Here is a 12,959-nt window from a genome sequence, read left to right on the forward strand (position 1 = left end):
ATGATAAAGATCACCACCCTTCTCCGTCATACCAAAATTTTAAAAATGAATATCCATTTTAGGCCCAATATTTGTCAATATCTGAGAAAAGAAACTGGTGTAACAAAGGTGTGATCGTTTATATATGCTCTGCCCAGGAAGTGGCACTATTGGGAGGTGTGGCCTTATTAGAGAAGGTGTGGCCCTGTTGGAGTTGGAATATCACTGTGGGTGTGGGCTATAAGACCCTCTTCCTAACTGCCTGGAAGTCAGTATTCTGCTAGCAACTTTCAGATGAAGATGTAGAACTCTCAGCTCTTCCTGCACCATGCCTGCCTGGATACTGCCATGTTCCTGCCCTTTGTCCTATGAAAGTTCTATGCCCCAGTGTGGAGGAATGCCAGGGCCAGGAATTGGGAGTGGGTGTGTTGGTGAGCAGGGGACACTTCTATGGTCTCATAACCCCAATAAGGAACTGACTTATCTATACCTTGAGGAACCAGGAAGTCAAAGGGACAGTAAAGAAGGTTCTTGTAAGAGAACAAGAGCAAGGGTGGATCTTGGTTTAGGTGAAAGCAGATCTTACCACATTCCAGTCCTTGGGTCTATAGCAGGATTACCTACAGCCCTCATTCATCCAGCAAGAAAAACAGAGCCTGATTGTGACCACTTGTTATTGATGAGCTTGTCCCTTGATCTCTAACAGCTGTCTAGTTGCTCTAGCTAAATCTTCAAGTACTATACTGAATAGATATGGAGACAGTGTATGTATTGGTCTTGATGCTGATTTTAGTGGAACTGATTTGAGTCTCCATTTAGATTAGTGTTAGTAATGGACTTGGGGCAAATTGCATTAATTATGTTGAAGTATGTCCTTTGTATCCCTTATCTATCCAGGACTTTTATCATGAAAGGATATTGGATTTTTGTCAAAGAGCTTTTCTTCATCTAGTGAGATGATTCGGAGGGTTTTATATTTTATCTGTATACAGGGTGGATTCTGTTAATTGATTTATGTATGTTGAACCATGTCTGCATCTCTGGGATGAGGCCAACTTGATCACAGTGGATAAATCTGATGTGTTCTTGAATAGACTTTGTAACTATCTTACTGAGAACTTTTGAATCCATTCATAAGGGAAATTAGTCTGTAGTTTTCTCATTTTGAGGCATCTCTGTGGATTTAGGAGTAGTGTAATAGTGGGTTAAAAAAGAATTAGGAAATATTTCTTCCATTTTCTTTTTGTGCAATGATTTAAGGAATATTGGCGTTAGGTTTTTGAATGTCTGGGAAAATTCTGTTCTGAATTCATTTGCCCTCACACACACACACACACACACACACACACACACACACACACACACACAGAGGAGGTTTTTAATTACTTTTTCTATTACAGCAGGGATTATAGGTCTTTTAAAATTGTTTACTGTATCTTGATTTAAATTTGGTAGATCACATATCAAAAAATCCATGCATTTATTTTGGATTATCAAGTTTGGTGGAATGCAGATTATCTTTATTTTTATTTTTATTTTTATTTTTATTTTTAGAAGTATAAAATTTTATTAAACCAAATCATGGTCAGGCTTTTCATTTGCAGTATATCTTTTTTTAAAACATTTTTTATTAGATATTTTCTTCATTTATAGTTCAAATGCTATTCTGAAAGTCCCCTATACCCTCCCCCAACCTGCTCCCCAAGCCATCCACTCCCACTTCCTGGCCCTGACATTCCCTTGTACTGGGGCATATAATATTTGAAAGACCAAGGGCCTCTTCTCCCAATGATGGCCAACTAGACCATCTTCTGCTACATATGCAGCTAGAGACATGAGCTCTGGGGGTGCTGGTTAGTTCATATTGCTGTTCCTCCTCTAAGGTTACAGACCCCTTCGCTCCTTGGGTACTTTCTCTAGCTCCTCCTTTGGGAACCCGGTGTTCCATCCAATAGATGACTGTGAGCATCCACTTCTGTATTTGCCAGGCATTGGCATAGCCTCACAAGAGACAACTATATCAGGGTCATGTCAGCAAAATCTTGCTGGCATATGCAATAGTGTCTGGGTTTGGTGGCTGATTGTGGTATGGATCTCTGGATGTGGCAGTCTCTGAATGGACCTTCCTTCCATTTCAGCTCCAAACATGTCTCTGTAACTCCTTCCATGGGTATTTTGTTCCCCATTCTAAGGAGGGATGAAGTATCCACACTTTGGTCTTCCTTCTTCTTGAGTTTCATTTGTTTTGCAAATTGTATCTTGGGTATTCTAGGTTTCTGGACTAATATCTACTTCTCAGTGAGTTCATATCATGTGAGTTCTTTTGTGATTGGTTACCTCACTCAGAATGATGCCGTCCAGATCCATCCATTTGCCTAAGAATTTCATAAATTCATTGTTTTTAATTGCTGAGTAGTACTCCATTGTGTAAATGTATCACATTTTTTGTATCCATTCCTCTGCTGAGGGACATCTGGATTCTTTCCAGCTTCTGGCTGTATGAATAAGGTTGTTATGAACATAGTGGAGTCTGTGTTCTTATTACCAGTTGGAACATCTTCTGGGTATATGCCCAGGAGAGGTACTGATAGGTCCTATGGTAGTCATATTATCTTTATTTAACATTGGTAGATCACATAAAAACACCTATCCATTTATCTTAGGTTTTTAAGTTTGGTGGAATGCAGATTTTTAACATATGTTTTTATGATTCTCTGAATTTCCTTGTTGTCTGTTGTAATGTTTTGTTTCTAATTGTATTAATTAGGATCTTCTCTCTACATTTTTGATTAATTTGGCTAAAAGTTTGTCAATCTCAAGGATTTCTTCCAAGAACTAATTCTTGTTTCATTGAATCCTTATATTGATTTCTGTTTTGTTTTTTATTTCATAGATTCCTTCCCTCTGTTTCCTTGTTTGTTGATGTTTATTTTTTGGGTATTAATATTTTTCTAGAGATTTCAAGCATATCATGAATTTATCAACATGCTGTTTCTCAAGAGTTTTTTGTTTGTTTGTTTTGTTTCTTTATTTGTCTGTTTTATGCTGGTACCAAGTGCTATGAACTGGCTTCTGCCACCCACAAGATTTGATTCCAAATTCTAGAATCTGATTCTTCAGCTGCCTCTTCACTCAACTTGCTTTCTAACTATCTGTCTTTAATATCTCTGGGATATGGCCTGCTAATGCTTCCATGTGGGCATGTAGAGGAATTTTAATCCAGCAACATGACTACTCTGGCTGTGGATCACATCCAAAGACCTATGTCTGTGTGATCCAGATGGAATACAGACACATCCTTAGTACACACCTTTAATCTGAGACAATGATGTCTATTAACAGACAGACAAGGTGACAAATCATAGAAACTTCTGATAGAATGAGTCCAAAATGGGATCCACCCAACTCTTCTGAGAACAGACAAGGAAAGAGGCTACTTCAGAGCAGTAAGAGAGAAAGGTAGTAGTGGTGTGGTGTATGTGTGTTCAGAAGTATTTCTGGGACACTTTCACAGAGACAGGTTGCAGAGAGAATAAGCTAGACACAGGTGAAGGCAGAGTGAGCCAGAAAATGAGAGTGAGATAGAAGTTTAGAACATATTGACAAAGTTAGTATGAAGTCAAGCAGAGCAATTCAGTCAGAAGCTGAGAGAATCTGGATTCAACCAGTCACCTTGGAAGAATAGATTTTATGGAGGCTAGAAGCTTTCATGCTTAGGCCTAGGGACAGTGAAAATAGAAAATGAAGTGCTCTGGGCTCAGACCAATCAATGTTTTCACACAGCTTGGGTACACAACTCATCTCAGGTTGTCATCTGAGGAAATAAAAGTATAATTTGCATCTTTTATTTTATCTTATACTTCAAGCTAAGAGTCAGTCATAAAGGGAAGGCATAGTAAAAACTCAGATCTGGAATCTATAGACAGGAACTGAAGCAACCCCAGAAGCATGCTGCTTGCTGGCTTTTTTCTAGGCTCATAATCTTACAAACACAGGCTCATCTGCCTAAGAATGGTACCAACTATGTGCTCTTGGTTCTCCTCCATAAATTAAAGACAAGAAAATTCCCCACAAATCTGCCATTTAAGACATCAAGTACTATATTGAATAGGTAGGGAGAAAGTGGGCAGCCTTGTCTAGTCCCTGATTTTAGTGGGATTGCTTCCAGCTTCTCTCAATTTACTTTGATGTTGGCTACTGGTTTGCTGCATATTGCTTTTATTGTGTTTAGGTATAGGCCTTGAATTCCTGATCTTTCCAAGACTTTTATCATGAATGGGTGTTGGATTTTGTCAAATGCTTTCTCAGCATCTAATGAGATGATCATGTGGTTTTTGTCTTTGAGTTTGTTTATATACTGGATTTTGTTGATAGATTTCCATCCGTGCATCCCTGGGATGAAGCCTACTTGTTCATGTTGGATGATCATTTTGATGTGTTCTTGGATTCAGTTTGTGAGAATTTTATTGAGTATTTTTGCATGGATATTCATAAGGGAAATTGGTCTGAAGTTCTTTATTTGTTGGGTCTTTTTGTGGTTTAGGTATCAGAGTAATTGTGGCTTCATAGATTGAATTGGGTAGAGTACCTTCTGTTTCTATTTTGTGGAATAGTTTGAGGAGTATTGGGAATAGGTCTTCTCTGAAGGTCTGATAGAACTCTCCAGTAAACCCAACTGGCCCTGGGATATTTTTTTGGTTGGAGATGATTAATGACTGCGTTTATTTCTTTAGGGGAAATGGACCTGTTTAAATTGTTAATCTGATCCTGATTTAATTATGGTACCTGGTATCTGTCTACGAAATTGTCCATTGCCTCCAAGTTTTCCAGTTTTGTAGAATACAGTTTTGTAGTAGGATCTGATGATGTTTTAGATTTCCTCATGTTCTTTTGTTATGTCTCCTTTTTATTTCTGATTTTGTTAATTACCATACTGTCCCTGTGCCCTCTAGTTAGTCTGACTAAGGTTTTATCTATCTTGTTGAGTTTCTCAAAAAAACAGCTCCTGGTTTGGTTGATGCTTTGTATAGTTCTTTTTGTTTCCACTTAGTTGATTTCAGCCCTAAGTTTGATTATTTCCTGCTGTCTACTCCTCTTGGGTGAATTTGCTTCCTTTTGTTTGAGCTTTTAAGTGTCCTGTCAAGCTGCTAGTATATACTCTCTCTAGCTTCTTTTTGGCGGCACTCAGAGCTGTGAGTTTTCCTCTTAAAATTTTTTTCATTGTATCCCATAAGTTTGGATATATTGTGGCTTCATTTTCATTAAACTCTAAAAAGTCTTTAATTTCTTTCTCAAATTTTTCCTTGACCAAGTTATCATTGAGTAAAGTGTTGTTCAGCTTCCATGCCAGTGTTGGCTTTCTATTATTTATGTTGTTATTTAAGATTAGTCTTAGTCCATGTTGATCAGATAGGATGCATGGGATAATCTCAATATTTTTGTATCCGTTGAGGCCTGCTTTGGGACCAATTATATGGTCAATTTTGGAGAAGGTACCCTGAGATGCTGAGAATGTATATCCTTTTGTTTTAGGATGAAATGTTCTGGAGATATCTATTAAATCCATTTATTTCATAACTTCTGTTAGTTTCAATGTGTCTCTGTTTAATTTCTGTTTTCTGGATCTGTACATTGATGAGAGTGGGGTATAAAAGTCTCCCACTATTATTGCTTTACTGCTTTTAATATTCTATCTTTATTTAGTGCATTTGTTGTTCTGCTTATTATGTGTCGGGAGGAATTTCTTTTCTGGTCCAGTCTATTTGGAGTTCTCTAGGCTTCTTGTATGTTCATGGGCATCTCTTTCTTTAGGTTAGGGAAGTTTTCTTCTATAATTTTGTTGAAGATATTTACTGTCCGTTCAAGTTGAAAGTCTTCATTCTCATCTATAACTATTATCCCTAGTTTTGGTCTTTTCATTGTGTCCTGGATTTCGTGGATGTTTTGAGTTAGGATCTTTTTGCATTTTCCATTTTCTTTGATAGTTGTGTCCATGTTTTCTATGGAATCTTCTGCACCTGAGATTCTCTCTTCCATCCCTTGTATTCTGTTGCTGATGCTCACATATATGGTTCCTGATTTCTTTCCTGGGATTTCTACCTCCAGAGTTGTCTCCCTTTGGGTTTTCTTTATTGGTTTTGTTCAGTTCCATCACCTGTTTGGTTGTGTTTTCCTGTAATTCTTCAAGGGATTTTTGTGTTTTCTCTTTAAGGTCTTCTACTTGTTTAGCACTGTTTTCCTATAACTCTTTGAGGGATTTTTGTGCTAATTTTTAAGAGCTTCTACCTGATTAGCAGTGTTTTCCTGTATTTCTTTAAGTGAGTTATTAATGCTCTTCTTAAAATCCTCTACCAGCATCAGGAGATATGATCTTAAATCCAAACCTTGCTTCAAGGGTGTGTTGGGGTATCCAGGATTCATTGTGGTGGGCGTTCTGGGTTCTGATGATGCTGAGTGGTCTTGGTTTTTGTTAGTAAGTTTCTTAAGTTTGCCTTCGACATCGGGTAATCTCTGGTGTTAGATGTCCTAGCTGTCTCTGGCTGGAGCTTGTACCTCCTGTGATTCTGTTAGTCTCTGTTAGCACTCCTGGGAGTCCAACTCTCCTGAGTCCCAGTGGTCAAAGCACTTTCTGCAGGCAAGCTCTCCTCTTGCAGGGAAGGTGCACAAAGGTCTGGAGCTCAGATCCACGTGTTGGCTGAAGATGAAGGCCTGAAGGGATCCTGTCCAAGAAGCTCTGTTGCTTCTGTGGCCCACATGCTGTCCTGTGTGGACTGGTCTCTGAAAGACCCAGGATACAAGATTGTGCTCTAACCTGAGTCCAGGAGTCAGAGCCCTCTCTAGAGGCGAACTCTTCTCAGTGATCCTAACATCCTGGGTGTGCTAGGGCATCTGCAGCATGGAGAGTCCTCTGGGGACCCTGGGACCTACTGCTGCATTCGAATCCTTGACAACTATTTAATTTGTCAAAGTATGATAAATTTTTAAATCAATCAATGTAAAAATTTACTACAAATGATCATTAGGTTTATTATTTTATCAACCTCAAGGAGAAAAGAAACTAAAAACAAAATTTGAAATAGACACATTACATGGTAAACTTGACTGAGGGCTCTGATTCCTGCTTCCTTTCACATGGCATAAGGTTTTAAAGGAACCAATAAATCTAAAGTATTTTAGAAAGATCAAATTATTATTCCAACACAAAGAACACGAGACAAGGTAGCTTTCAAATGTGCCCATGAAAGCAGAAGCTCAAAACAGCTAAATTATTACCATTTTTTTTTCCATTCGACAGTGAGTTGTCTGCCCATGTCAGTGTAGACTGACAGTTCTTTTGCTATAGCCTCTTGAGCAACAGATTTGCTTGACCTTAAAAGCAAATTTTCTTGTAATCAAAACCCAATAACCTGAGAGGAGATAGTATTTTGTTTGTTCTTTGCAAAAGAGATGTGAGAGAGCAATACAGGAAAGGTAGCACTGGATGGGAAATGTCTCTGAAATTGATGCAGAGGAGGACAGAGTGCTGTCCTAAAGGTTTAGACTCTCACAGAAATCATTTCTAGGAAATTGATTTACTCATGCACACACATACACAAATAATCCTGTGGGGTTTCACACCCCCATATGCTATGATATACACATTGATGAATACTTATTTTCTTTCAGTGAAAAATCAAACCCTTAAGTTTGAAGTCACTCTTATCTGTGATATAGTTGGAGTCTGTTCTCGAATTCTGTACTAAACATGTGAATATTTTCTCCACATTAAATCTTCCTCTATATAATCACTTTCTCTCTGCCAAAAAGAGTCTTTCCTGGAAGTAAGCCAAAAGTAAGTATCTGGTGACTTCCACTGAAAACAAATGACAGGAAAATTCAGGAAAAAAAATGAAAATTCAAATGCTAGTTGATTCATACCAAAGACATATCATAATATAAAATTAGACAACAAATTTTAAAGTTAGATCTATTTTTGTCACAAAGGTAATTTTGTTCTTGTTTAAAATATTAATAGCTGGGACTGGAGAGATGTTTAAAAGCACAGTTTTTCCAGAGGAGGCAATTTAGATTTCCATCATCCACATGACTCACAAGTTTCTATAACTCCAGTTCCAGGAGTTTTGGTACACTTTCTGGGCACCAGGGATCCCAGACACACACATAGAACACAGCTACATACATTCAGACAAAACATCTGCATATTACACATAAAAACAAGTAAATGAATTCCAAATATAAATAGTTGTAGATATATAGCTTACTAGTAGAGAAATGGAAAATTTATAAGAAAGAAATATTATAATCCATTTTGTCCCTGAACTCCATTTTTTTTTCAGGAAAGGATTTGAGGGCCACCAATCGACAATGAATTGATGGTTCAAATTAGTAAAATCTATACACAATGAAACCCATCAGATGTGCAGAAAGCTTTTGGAAAAATATAATTGAATTTCTACTGATAACTTTCAAGAAATGATGAGGTTTTGGGGGAGCAAAACAAAGGAATTCTTCATTTTCTGTGGAAAAGAATTTGATTTTTATGGAGTGAACCAATTTTTCTATAATATTGCCTCTACCTGCAGGGATAATCAGCAGAGACCCAGGGCAAGGGCAAGAGAGTGGGAGGGATGGAGACAGAAAGAATGAGAGCAAGTCAACCATATGGACCAAGTTCTGAAAAACTTTATTCCAGAGTGACAATATAAGCATAAACAAGAGGAGGCTCCAAAGGAGGGGGGGAAGAGTCCAGGGGCTCACTAAAGGTCATGTGGCAATCTTCAGCTGCTGGAACCAATGGTCACAGTGTCCTCTTTACCCACAAACATTCTTACTGTTATGACCATGAATGTTCTCTCAGGATTGTTTATGTAAGCTAGAAAATATCCACAAGACCATGGCTGAGACATGGTCCTGGCATCTCCTCCCTTTTAATTATTTTCAATAAGGCCCCACAGAGCTGGGGTGTTCAATAGTCATCTCATCCTTGGATGAGTAGGCATTAACCAGCAGGGGGAGCATTGACCTGATCCTTCCATGGGTACCATGATGTCCCATAGTCATGACTCTTGGTATTTTTTGGGCAGGGTAGGTAGAGCCTTAGAAAAATCCTTAGGATAAGGCTGAAAACAGATACCAACCTCCTTGCAAACCACGTTTGTCTCATGGGGAATACAGAGATGGTCTGTGTTAGACCTTCCCTTGCAGTGCTTAGCCTTGCAACCCTCGCTGGTGCCCATACTGGGTTAATTTTATCAAGAATCAGTATGCACAGGTCTGAATCCTATCCAGCTCCTGAAGAATTATCAGCCTCAGGTTCAGAAAGTCCTCTGTCAGCCAAATCAAATATATGATAACGAATTTGCAAGAGTCTCGATGCTAAGGAATCAATCTGCCATTTTATAAAACCAGTAATTCTGTTAAAAATAAAAGGCCCCAAAGTTGCTAATAATAAAATGCTTATTAAGGGTCCAAGGAGGGGCATCAAGAGAGTGAACATAGAGGACTTTCACCAGTTACCAGTAGCGGCTGAAAACTGTTTTCTCTGGAGCTTCAACTTAAGTTTATGTACCTGCTGGTTTCATGTTTCCATTATACCTGATTCATTTAGATAAAAGCAACATTCTTCTTGCATAAAGAGACGGGTGCCACCTTTCTCAGAAGTCAGCAAATCAAGTGCTCTTCGATTCTGTAAGGCAACTTGGGCAAGGGAAGTTAATTGTCTCTGTAAATAGGCTAATGATTCAATGGAGGCTTCCACTGCCAACTCAAATTGTTGAGAATATTTTGGTGGTGGTGAGAAGAGAATGGGTTAAAGATCCTCCAGCCAAACCAGCAGCCACAACAGAGGTGACCAGGGAGACTGCGGCCACTACAGAGAGGGAAACAGCTAGCTTGATTCTAATATCTGGGGGCTATTCCAGCTCAAATCTCAGTGGGAGTTAGCAATGTCAACTGAGGAACTAGGGTCATAGGAAGACACAGCAATTCTTTATGTATGTTTTTGGAAAGAGTTTTAGTAAGGGTACCATTACACCAAAAATATAAAAAATAAAACCTTCAGAGGCAATCATATCCTGACTAGGCGAGCTAGTTAGATTTCACAAATTATCATTGGGACTAGTATAGCAGAATTTAAATTGCTGTTGTTCAGGGATCAAGAACAGGGGTACTTCAAAAATTAGGGAAAATATTTTAGGACTGGCACTAGAAATTTAAAAAGGGATGGGATAAGGGACAGCTGTCAGTGGAAGATGTCCTAATGCAGCACAAAGGAAGCACATTGAGACATTTCCTAATCCAGTAATATTGGCAAGTATCAGGCCCTCTCATAGGAGAGATAGCCAGGAAAAAGGGTGATGTGTGGACAATGTGGAGAGCTGTATACCCAGTGTCCTTTATTTATTCTGTATCTATTGTTGTTCTAAGAAGCTCATATTTTTTTTCCTTGCAAAACTAGGGCAGAAGCCCCTTTAGCTGTACTTTCCACAAAAGCCTATGGAGACTTCAGCTCTCAATCTTTAGTAATTAATTTCTCTATTGATAGTGAAATTCCTCCAGCAGGCATATCCATCAACTTAGTGTTGTTTACCATTACCAAAACTTCTAGGCCTTCCCATACGTTGGATGTAATAAAGGGTGGATCAGGGATGAAGACCCAATACAACTGCTCTATCATCATTGTTAGGACACTCTACAAACTCATGGTCAGCATCATTCTTTGTCCCATCATCAGCATGTCTTACTAACCATTCTGGCAGTTAGTATGCTCCTTCAGCATCCTGCAGAAAAAAACACAAGCATGCCCTCTTCCCCACACACAGAGAGTTCCTTGGAATTGAAATTTTAAATTCTTTGTGGTGTACGGGGATATGATTCCCCCATTTTTGTATTCAAAAGCCAATTTTTCAGAGTGCAATGCACAGTTCAACAATTCCTTGTCCCATGGATTATAAGTAATTCCAGTTTTATGTTCAATTCCAAATTTTATACAAAATTGTACAAAGTTGTTTCCATTATAAGCAGGGCCATTATCTGTCTTGATGATTTTAGGCAATCCCATAGCAGTAAAAGCCTGTAAGCAATATCAATTACATTTCTAGAAGTTTCTCCTGTATGTAGAGAAGCAAAAATGAGTCCTGAACAAGTATCAATACAAACATGTATATAAATTTTAATTTTCCAAATTCTGAATAATGAGTTACATCTACTTGACAAATATGATTGGGCATAAGTTCTCATGGATTAACCACTAAACGAGGAACTTGAGACAAAGCAAGACAATCAAGACATTGCTTTAAAATCATTCTAGCTTGCTCCTTTGTGATCTTATGTAGGAGCCTTAAGGTATGACTAGAAATATGAATTTTATTGTGACCCCATTTAGCCAAAACAATAAGATCTGAAACTAAAGCTGCTCCTATCAAAGCTTTATCAATACAAGCATTGCCTGCATATAAAGGTCTGGGAAGATCAAAATGAGCTTTTATATGACCAATATAAATAGGATTTTTTTGAGCAAGAATGGTGTTTGTGCTACACCACCTCCTGTAGGATCTGTGTGACAAGTTCCACAGACTGAGGTAATTGACCACAAAAGGTCCTGTAGGCATATGAGTTCTATTAAAAATCAGCAAATGTAAAGGCAAAGAATAAACTATATAAGTAACAAATTGTTTTTTCAGTAGCTCTTTCTACTTGTTGTAAGGCCAACAATCCTTCTGAAGTTAAAACTTGAAAGGTAGACCTTCCTGGTCAGAGCACAGGTGTTCGCACGGCCCGAGAGGCTTCAGCCTCAGGTTCTGCAGAAGCTAGCTTGGTTCCGGGACTCCACGGAGGGCAGTCTGCACAGGTGAGAGTGTGGAATACAGAGGTCAGCAGTCTCTGGGACAGGTGAGAGCCACAGAGCCTCTGAGACGTCACCATTTTCTGCTCCAGACAACCGGCCACCTTCCTGGTCAGAGCACAGGTGTCCACCTGGCCCGAGAGGCTTCTGCCTCAGGTTCCGCGGGAGCCACCTTGGTTCTGGGACTCTGCGGAAAGTAGTCTACACAGGTGAGAGTGTGGACCACTGAAACAACTGCTTCTGTGACAGGCCAAAGCAACACAGCTTCTGGGAAAGATCCTGTTTTGGGCCTTCATCTTCGGCCAGGAGGAGGTCCAAACACCAGATAACTGTGCACCTTCCCTGAAAGAGGAGACCGTGCCTACAGAGACTGCTCTGACCACTGAAACTCAGAGGAGACAGCTAGTCTCTCAGGACTGCTCATAGAGCATAACAAAATCACCAGAGGAACAATCTCTAAACAGAAACAACTATAACAATTAACTGCAGAGATTACCAGATGGCAAAAGGTAAATGTAAGAATCTTACTAACAGAAACCAGGCCACTCACCATCATCAGAACCCAGCACTCCCACTTCGCCCAGTCCAGGGCACCAAAACACACCTGAAAAGCTAGACCTGGATTTAAAAGCATATCTCATGATGATAGTAGAGGACATCAAGAAGGACTTAAAAATCACTTAAAGAAATGCAGGAGAACACTGCTAAACAAGTAGAAGACATTAAAGAGGAAACACAAAAATCCCTTAAAGAATTGCAGGAAAACATAACCATACAGGTAGAAGACATTAAAGAGGAAACAAAAAAATGCCTTAAATAATTGCAGGAAAACACAACCAAACAGGTGATGGAATTGAATAAAACCACTCAAGACCTAAAAAGGGAAGTAGACACAATGAAGAAAATCCAAAGTGAGGCAACACTGGAGATAGAAACCCTAGGAAAGAAATCTGGAACCATAGATGCAAGCATCAGCAACAGAATACAAGAGATGGAAGAGAGAATCTCAGGTGCAGAAGATTCCATAGTGAACATCAGCACAAAAATCAAAGAAAATGGAAAATGCAAAAAGTCCTAACTCAAAATATCCAGGAAATCCAGGACACAATGAGAAGACCAAACCTACAGATAATAGGAG

This window comes from Mus caroli, unplaced genomic scaffold (assembly GCF_978045245.1).
Source record: "Mus caroli unplaced genomic scaffold, Mus_caroli_1 scaffold_18, whole genome shotgun sequence".
In the NCBI taxonomy this organism is placed as follows: Eukaryota; Metazoa; Chordata; class Mammalia; order Rodentia; family Muridae; genus Mus; species Mus caroli.